A 10,613-nucleotide genomic window follows, 5' to 3' on the forward strand; every position below is an offset into this window, starting at 1 on the left:
GTACTACAGAAAAACAAAATATTACCCTTCTCTCCCAAACATCGTGAGCGACATGCACCGCATACAACAACTCTGACTCATACGGGCCACCCCCATACACACCTCTTTTAAACTCCAAATCATCATTAGATTTTCTTACAAAATCCAATACCAGAGGTGCTTCTTCCACTGGTGGTACGTCTTCTTCCACATCATCATCCTGCTCATCCTCCTCATCCCCCTCCTCACCCTCCTCATCACCCTCCTCATCATCCTCCTCACTCTCCTCTTCCACTATACTCTTCCCTTTGTCCATATTTATATCTAAACCTACATTGTTATCACTATCTACACTATCTTCACTCGATGAATCAACTTTAGGAACCTCAGGAACCTCGGGAACCCCTTTTTCCAAATGGTCCCCTCTACGCAATGATGTCGTTAAGCCCTCTACTCCTTGTCTTTTTCTTCCAACTGCGTCACCACTAGAGGAACTGCCACCAAACAATTTCGTCACGCCCTTGAATGTAGTTTTCACTACATTCTTCACATTCTTTGATCGAGGACCCATCGCTACAAAGAAAATTAAAACAAGTATTAGTAACTATAATAAGTTTAATCAAATCTACACCTATATAATAACAACACTTTGGAATGCCAACAACCACTTCCAGTAAAATAACAAACGGAAACAGTGTCAGAGAGATAAATTTAACAATCCTTATTTGTAACACTTTTATTCATAAGAAGAAAATACATACATCGTGCCTGATCAAAAGCATCTCAGACCAAACATACAACATGCGATCCACCAAGAAGAACAATCCGGTTGTTAGGATACAATGCCCTTTGAGTTTACATTTTCCAGTCAAAATATAATCTACAACTTACAAACGCAAGCTCAATGTAAAACAATAAAGCTTAACATGGTAGCGGCACATCCAAAACCGACGTTGGGATCAGACAAAAATGAGTAATCAACAGCATGAAGCAAGGAAGCAATTAACAAGAAGTTAAGTAAGGTAGTCGTTATGATTCACTTCTGTTGGAACCTCTTTTTGCTTGGGTTTGAATCCAGTGATAAAGCACCACAACTTATTCTAAAATTGTTCTTACTTCGAACTGCTAAATATAAACAAACTTCAGTATACCAAAGATTATACTCAACAATAATTTCTTTCAAGTAAATCTTGTACAATAACCAACAGCTGACAGTAACTTAATAGAGAAATGGGGAAATATTAAAAAGATAAAGGAATATTAAAAATAATCTTCTTCACCATCAAACTAAGAGCCTGCTATGGTTAAAATTTTAAGATTTTTTCATACTATTTATCCCAAATTCCTAATACTCAACGAATTACTGAATTAGCAATGAATTAAAACGAACAAATTGTAAAAACTATTAAAGATGAAAAAAACACATACCGGGGAAATGTAGGGGACGCCAATTGGTAATCGAGATTAGATACTCTAAGCATTTAATTTAGCAATGGGCGGTTGATCTTTACACGCTTTTAGATGGTTTCCTTTCCAAACAAAATAACTATATTTCAAAGTTTCAAACAATGGAACAAGATCAAACCGATGCAATGGCACCCATGTATCACAAGATTACTACATCCGGAACCTCAATGTAAAGATAAAGCCTTAAAGTGCAAATGAAGATTTTAAACTCTCAAAACATAACATTAATATGACATTTCAAGATTGCAAACTCTCAAATAATGTCTTTTAGTAATCATAGATTCATAGTAAACTAGCTCAGATTAAACTTCGGGTTGCTTTCAACGACTACACTAAAGGTCAGCTCATCCTTAACTTGATATGACAATGTTGTATAACTAAACAATCATAACTAACAAGACAAGAAATATTAATCATAGTAAATAAACCTTAGCACTAGTATCCAACAACACAGGTAAGATGCAGCTAGTCTGTTCTCCAAAATTCTCAAGTGGATGACCCAACAAAGATACACCGCCACCGAAAAAGAGAGAAGAAGCTTTGTTACTTGAATTTCAATTCAACAGTCTATTATGTTGGCATCAGTAAAGTTCCATGAGGTAAAGAGATCACTGATGTGGTAAAAGACATACATAAAACTTGCGTAGTAACACTTAAAAATCCCCTTTACAGACGTTTGAGGGGGTCATGACATAATAACTACAATTGGCAATTCCCTAATTAATTGAGCACAGAATATCAGCTTCCTTAGAAATAAAAACGACTTCACAGATCTCCCACACCAATATATACCAGGTTGTGGTAGTGATTACCAAATCCTTGACTCAGTTCTGATGTTTCAGTCAATGTTGATCCAAGTATAGCATAGGCGCATAGTGCACCATACCTGGATTGTTACAATACATTGAGGACACAACTGATTTCACCAGCTATCATCTAGTCATATCTTGTAATAGAAAAATGTAGTATTAACTATTAAGTCTACCCTGTATATACACATGAACTCTTCCAAAAATACAACTATGCAATCCTGGATGAAGATAAAAAGGTGTAAAAATGCATAACAAATCAAACCACCCAAATAAAAACAAGTATAATAAAACAAGTATATGTATACAAAGATCAAAACCAACATTCTAACTAGAACTAAAGATTTACCTCAAAAACCCCCAAAGGCAAAAACTAAAAACACATAACACCCAATACTGAAAAGTGAATACTAAACTAAAGGTTTTTCTAGAACTAAAGGTTTTTTGGCCAAGTGCGCGAGAGAGATGACCGGTTAGAGAAGGTTTTTCTGGTTTCGCGATGGAAGTGGGGGGTGTACTGGGCTTTTTGGTGGGCTTCGCAATTTGGGCTTGGGTTGGAGGCTGCCTAATCCAATTTTGGTGGCGCCCAATACAGGACCCTTAACTTAAAACCAATTAGCGGTAAGTGGAAAGTCCCATAAACATTTATACTATACTGCAAGGCTTGACACATCCCATGGGGGACTATAACAAACCAGATTTTGGGTTTAATATCCCTGGTTGATACATACCCGGCAGAAAGACCCCCTCATTACATACTAACCCATAAAAACCCCCTATTTTTCTAAAATACTCAAACTGACTAAAATACCCCCCACACATAAAACCCTAGATCTCAAATTTATCTTCTCTCTTTCTTCTCGCCTCATCTTCTTTTCTTGTAAACCCTAGATATCCTGCAAAACCAAATTAACATAGAAGATAAGATGACAAAACAACCAAAATTCTTCCTTTCTCACTTTCTCTCCTTCTTTCATTTTTCTCAAATATGAAATTCTTCTTTTCTTTGTCTCAATCAATTTCTCTTGAAATTTGTTGTTCTCCAACCAAACAAATTAGACTTGAGAAACAATATCAAGATTTGGAAATTTTGTTTCTTCCACTCAAAACTGGATCTGAGAATAGTATACTTTTTCAATTCAAAGATGAAATCTCTTTGAATATTTTGAATATGAAAGCTAAGTTTTTTTCAATTCAAAAATGAAATCTTTTTGGGCTGTTGTTCATTTGAAATAATTTTGTATAAGTTATGATCGACCTGTTTTCTCTATGAAAATTTAATTTTTCATAGGTCAAGTTACTGTATAAATTTAAATTTACATAGATCAAGTTACTATGTAAATATAAGTTTTCATAGCTCCAGTGACTATGTAAATATAGTTTTACATATATATGACTATGTAAAAATACATTTACATATATTTTGTCAGGTGTCGGAAAATTTTCAATTCCAAAAGTTACTATGTAAATTTAAATTTTCATAGCTCCAATGACTATATAAATATAGTTTTACATATATATGACTATGTAAAAATACATTTACATATATTATGTCAGGTGTCAGGAGAAATTTTCAATCCCAAAAATTACTATGTAAATTTAAGTTTTTATCGCTCCAATAACTATACACATATAGTTTTACATATATATATATATATATGACTATGTAAAAATACATTTACATATGGTCGAGAAATTTTCAATCCCAAAAAGGTAAAAAAGAAAATAAAATAAAATGGAAAATAAAAACCGACCAAATTTTATCTCTTTTTTGGAAAACAGAGAAATTATTTAAAAATACCTAAATAATAGGGAGGTTATGTGATATGGGTCGATAGGAGGGAGTTTATACTCAACCGAGTTAGAACCAAGAGGCTGAGCCTCATTTCTTGTATAACAAACATATCAACAGGTAACTTTACAAGTTAAAATACTTAAGGGACGTAAAACACACAATGTTGTCAATTTCATTTGGTTATTATGGATTGCTCTTAACGGACTAGTTATTCTTAAAGTTTTGTTTATGCAATGTTTGATTGGAGGCTTCAATCCTCCTAAACTAAATCCATTAAAGTATTCGTCAGTCTGGATGGGGTTTTTTTTCCGCTGTAGAGCTGTACTCTTGAAGATTTCTTGAAGATTTCTATCAATCTCTGTGAAATCTACAGATCTTGTAGGCTTCCTAGCACTGCCCAACGATGAATCACAATGTCTCTCTTCATTCCTCCCATATACTGGATCAGTGTGAGAGATGTGGCATTAGTATTGTTAGTTGGTGTTGCTACAATGTTTGATCTCGTAGAGATGCATCTATTTTTTTTTTTTTTTTTTTTGAAATTGAATTTGTTCTTATGTTCAGGATTCATATTTTTAAGCTGTGGGTTCCTTTTACATAATTAAGTGTAAGTAATACATTAACATGTTATTCGAGTTATAGAACATACCTCTTGCCCAGCGGAAGAAACCCGAAGTCAAAGAATAATAACCTTGTGAGTTGTTACTAGCCTTGTCTCTTGAGAAGAATTGTTACTAGAATCAATCCCCTTTGTATCCACACCTTAAGCCCACCCCTTTGGTGAATGGAGAAAGAAGAGAGTCGAGAATTGTTTTCTTTTTCCTTCAGCTTGTTTTTTTTTCTAATACCTTCATAAGGTATATAAAACCAACCAAGCATATAGCTAACTCCCACGACTCTTGCGCAACAAGAGATTCATGATAGATTATATTCTATCCAGTGTATATTCTATCCAGTAGGACTACGATCCTACGATCCAGGGAGTAGCTTAAATAGGGGATGGATCCTTGATCCATGTGGGCGGACCTAAGTGGTCGAACCCACTTATATCTCCCACTCGCCCACATAAGGTAAATCTCAATATCTCTATTACTCATCTTTGCATATAGGGAATAAGGTGTGCGACCTCACGAGAAGAACAAAGAGCAACAGGAGTGATATTATTAAGTTTTCACCCAATTAATAAAAACGCATCACCCAAAAGCATCTCGTATATGCCTTAGACATTGTTGATTACACTGGAATCAGTACTCTTAATCCCTCGTTTAAAGCAGTGCTACATCCCCTCCTTGTTTTGTACTCATGACATATTAAAATATGGTCGCGGGCCCGCTATGAGTCACAAAATAGATGTAATATCAAAAAGTCTTCCCTAAACATTCATGCCATTTCAATTATATTAAGTCGCTTTCCTAGAAATGCCCCGTAATACGGTAAATCTCATCGTACTTAGGAAGCACACTAAAGTAGCGTCACCAAATATTCTCTTCATGACATAACCTTAGGTTAAGAAAGGCATACGATGGGAAAAAGTTTCAATTATCCCAGTGGCTCACATAACAATGAAGAAGGGATTCGTTCATTGTTCTCACTATTGGTCGGCAAAGCACATACAATATGTTATGTATGCTATGGTGTTATCCCATAAAAATGGGTATGTCACTTGCAAAACTGTAACACCATACGAATCTTAGTCTAGTCGCTAATCAAGTGTCTAACTTGAGTTTTATCCCAGGCACTCTCTAGCGCCTGTTAAGAAAAACACTCATTCGGCTTAACTACAGGCTCCATAAAATTGTGGATAAATTTTATGTTCGACCTTTATTTTATAAGGTCTCATCTTAGTTCTAACTAAGGCGACATTCAAAAAATTTAAAAATATTCTTTTCGCTCATCTAGCGCCAAGAATATAGATGTCTCATCTTGCTCGCTCTCTCCAAGCGCCAAGGTGAATCACCCATGTGAGTAGGTCGATTCATGCCCGGTGACAAAAAACAAATCAAGAATGTGTAATTAAAAGAATATTCCAAAAAATATGAATTAATGAAATATATCATAAACAATGTCAATTACATAAAAGATGTCCAAACATATCAAATCCTACGAAGTCCCATACTCCTAACATGAGATTTAAACGCATCTCGTGCAATAGGTTTAGTCATGGGATCAGCTAACATGTTAAGCGTGGAGATATGTTTCAAGACCACTTCTCCTGTTGCAACCTTATCTCGAATGTAGTGAAAATGAGTCTCTATGTGTTTGGCCTTCCCATGATACTTAGGATCCTTTGCAAATGCCAGAGCTGCAGTGCTATCACTATAAAGTAATACTGCATCCTCTGCATGATTTGTGATATCTAAGTGTATCAAGAATTTCCTTAGCCAAACAGCTTCTTGGACTGCAGCTGAGCAAGCAACATACTCTGACTCCATTGTAGACAAAGAAACACATTTTTGCTTCTGACTACACCAAGTAATAATTCCACCTCCGAGCATAAAAGCATAACCCGAAGTGGACTTGCACTCATCTTTATCACCAGCCTAGTATGCATCGGTGTAACCTTTCAGTTTCAAGTCTCCACCATGGTAACTTAGGACAAAATCAGCAGTCCCTTGTAGATATCTGAGTATCCTTTTCACAGCTTTCCAATGAGCTGGACCAGGATTACTCGATAACGACCCGACTAACCCGACCGCAAAACCGATATCCGGTCGAAGTACACATCATGGCATACATCGGACTACCAATTGCAGCCGCGATATGGCACATTGGATGATTGATTCTTTTCTTCTTTAGTTTTGGGACACTGATCAAGGTTTAAGTCACATCCTTTTTCCAATGGGGTGTCTATTGGTTTGGAGTTTTGCATACGGAAACGCTCAAGAATTTTTCTAATGTAAGTCTCTTGAGACAAACCAAGAAATTTCTTTTTGCGATCTCTCATGATCTTAACTCCTAACACATAGTCTGCTTCACCCATATCCTTCATTTCAAAATTGGAGGACAACCACTTCTTAGTGGCAACAATGGAATCCATATCATTCCCAGCTAAAAGAATGTCATCAACATACAACGAAAGGATAAGAAAACTCTTTCTGGATCGTTTAGTGTACACACAGTGATCTTATTCAATCATCTCAAAACCAATTGAGGTAATTGAACTGTGAAATCTGAGATACCATTGCCTAGACGACTGTTTAAGGCCATATATAGAGCGTTTTAGGCGCAAACTTTTGCTCTTGTCCTTGGACCTCGAAACCAATCGGTTGAGCCATATAGATCTCTTCCTTTAATTCTACATTGAGAAATGCGGTCTTAACATCCATTTGAAAAAGTTATAAATCTGTTGTGCGACAATAGCTAGAATGAGGCGAATTAGGCGAATCTCACCACGGGGAGAATGTCTCTTCATAGTATATACCCTATTGTTGGGTATAACCTTTCGCCACACAAAGTGCTTTATGCTTGTCAATTGAACCATCTGCCTTGCGTTTAACTTTAAAAATCCATTTATTTTCAACAGTTTTACGCCCAGGCGGAAGATTAACTAACTCCCAGACCTCGTTTTTACCCATTGAGCTCATCTCATCTTGCATAGCAGCCATCCACTTGTCTCTAGTAGGAGAAGAAATTGCTTCTTTGAAAGAAGTAGGTTCTTCCTCATCTAATGGAGTACACATAAAAATATCCCCTTCAATCTCAAAATGACGATGGGGAATATTTCCACGTTTACTCCTACGCACTTGAGGATATTGTGGAGAATCGAGTGGTACACTCCCACTATCTAGTACACTCCCACTAGGTTGAAAACCACTCCCACTATCTTTAGCGATTACAGGATGAGAAATTAATTCCCCACCCTCACTTGAAGATGGTAGGATGTCTTCATACTCCTCTATCTCATAGAGGTCAAGAGCTTTATTTGCGTTACTTATGCTAGGAAAATCATTCTCAATGAAATCTATATCGCGAGACTCTATTTCTGTCATTCCTCCATCAGGATGTTCACCATACATAACATAACCTTTTGAGCTATCAGAATACCTTACAAAGATACACTTTTTAGCTCTAGGGCCTAGTTTCCCATACTTATGGGAGATGTTGTGAACAAAATCTGCCGAACCCCATGGGCGCAAATGCTCCAAACGGGGCTTTTCGCCTTTCCAAAGTTCATAAGGTGTTGAAGGAACTGACTGAGAAGGCACTCGGTTAAGTATGTAGGCAACAGTCAAAAGTGCATCCCCCCAAAATGATATAGGGAGATTACTTTGCGCCATCATTGATCTAACCTTATCTAAAAGAGTTCTATTTCTTCTCTCCGCTACACCATTTTGTTGCAGAGTATAAGGAATAGTTAATTGTCTGCGTATCCCCTTTTTCTCACATAATTCCTTGAACTGATCAGATAAGTATTCACGTCCTCGGTCAGTTCGAAGAGTTTTTAAGCTCCTCTCTTTCTGTGTCTCAACCTCTGCTATAAAGCGTTTAAAACAATTCAAAGCTTCATAGCGGTGAGCTATCAGATAAACAGAACCATATCGTGAGTAATCATCTATAAGAGTGAGAAAATAAGAGGTGCCATGACGTGCCTTAACATTCATAGGCCCACAAATATCTGAGTGGATTAGCTCAAGCGGCTGAGTAGCTCTTACTGCCTTTCCAAAAGGCTTTCTACATGCTTTACCAACTAAACATGGTTCACATATAGGTAGGTCAACCTTAGTGAGTGGGCCCAATAGGCCTTCTCTAGCAAGTCTGGTCATCCTATCTTGTCCTATATGACCTAGTCTAGCATGCCAAGTAACAGAATCAATATTTCTACTTGCACTAGCCATGTAAGATAATGAAGAAACAGAATCATTCAATTCAACTTTAAAGAAATTATTCTTAAGGAATCCATGTCCAAAAACAATACCATCCAACTTAATATCCAACCTATCAGCCTTAAAATCAAAAGAATATCCAAAAGAAAGAAAGTGCTAAAATAGAAAGCGATTATCTTTGAATTCCGGGGAACATAAAGCACATCATGTAGAAGAAGTACGTGCCCAGTGCGTAATGAGAGTTGGTATGTACCAATTCCTAATGCATCTTCACTAGTGCCATTTCCCATATAAAGCCTTTGGGTGTTTTCTGGAATTCGACGATAATCTACAAACCCTACTCGCTCTCGAGCTACATACCTGGTTGCTCTTGTATCTACAATCCATTCAGGGAGAGAATGAGCAACTAAAACATGTGTACATACACTTATGTGATGAGAGTCAAGGGAAATGGATACCTGCTTCGGCTTAGTGCAATCACGAGCGAAGTGTCCCATCTGCTTACAGTTGTAGCATTTCACTTTGGTCATATCAATTTCTTTCTTTCCACCACGCTTGCCTCTGTGGCGCTTGGATATGCTTGCCTTAGGAGCCAACTTATTAGCCCCTCCTTGTTTCTTGGGTTTGTTATTACCCTTGTGCTTAGACCCATTTGTCTTGAGCTCGCCAGATGCGATTAGGGTAGAAGCATTACGGTTCGCATCCTGGCGCTCCGCCTCAAGCTCACAATGTCGAGAAATATCAAAAAAATTCTTAATACTCTCATTGTGAGTCATGATTTGCTTCATGTGCATCCAAGAATCAGGGAGAGATCTTATCACAGCTTGGACTTGTTGCTCATCAGTAAGGACATTTCCTGCGGCCTTTAGCTCGCGAATCATGCTTGATAACACCCTTAGGTGTTCAGGCATGGTTGCCTTAGGATCTTTCCTGAACATCTCAAACTTTAAAACTAGTAGTTGATGTTCCACCGAAAGCAAATTTCAGTTGATCCCACATGTCCTTAGCTGTGGAGAATGTCTCATATTCTCCAATCAGATCATCATGCATGCTGCTCAACACAATGTAGCGCGCACGACGATCCGACTTGGCCCATGCTTGAAAAATCTCAAGGTCACGACGATTTTGGGCTGTAGTCCCAGTCCCAATCTCAGGTTGGGCCATCGAAATGGTTAAGTGTTCCTGGAGTTCTTGCTCATTCAAGAGGTATTGAATTTTCCTATGCCATATATCATAGTTTGTCCCATCAAGTTTAGTTCCATGGTTAAGGTCTGCTACTACGATCTTGGTGGCCATCACTACATTCAGATTTCGCAAGGATTGACATATGTCAGCAACTAAGTTTTCTGTATCCATTTTCTACATATATGCAATGGTGGATATAACATTAGTCTATACACATTCTTTTAAATTTATTCCAAAAAAAAATCCAATCCAAGAAAATATTATCTTATTCCACATATTGGGATCGAAAACTTGCAAAGCTCATAATCATCTCCCAATAATGTAAATATAGAGTATATCTTCCAATTGATTTTTGAACAAATTCCATATTAGGAGGAACAAAACCTCTACTAATCATATTCCACTTAATACGATAAAAAAAAATATGCCAAACATAAACAAAGAATAATATCTATCATTTTATGGCATAAATAATCATATAAATCTACTGTAACTATATGTTAAGCTCAGAATCATGACCTGGGATCTATCCCAATGGATTCAGAAGTGTCAAAA

This window comes from Coptis chinensis, chromosome 2 (assembly GCF_015680905.1).
Source record: "Coptis chinensis isolate HL-2020 chromosome 2, ASM1568090v1, whole genome shotgun sequence".
In the NCBI taxonomy this organism is placed as follows: Eukaryota; Viridiplantae; Streptophyta; class Magnoliopsida; order Ranunculales; family Ranunculaceae; genus Coptis; species Coptis chinensis.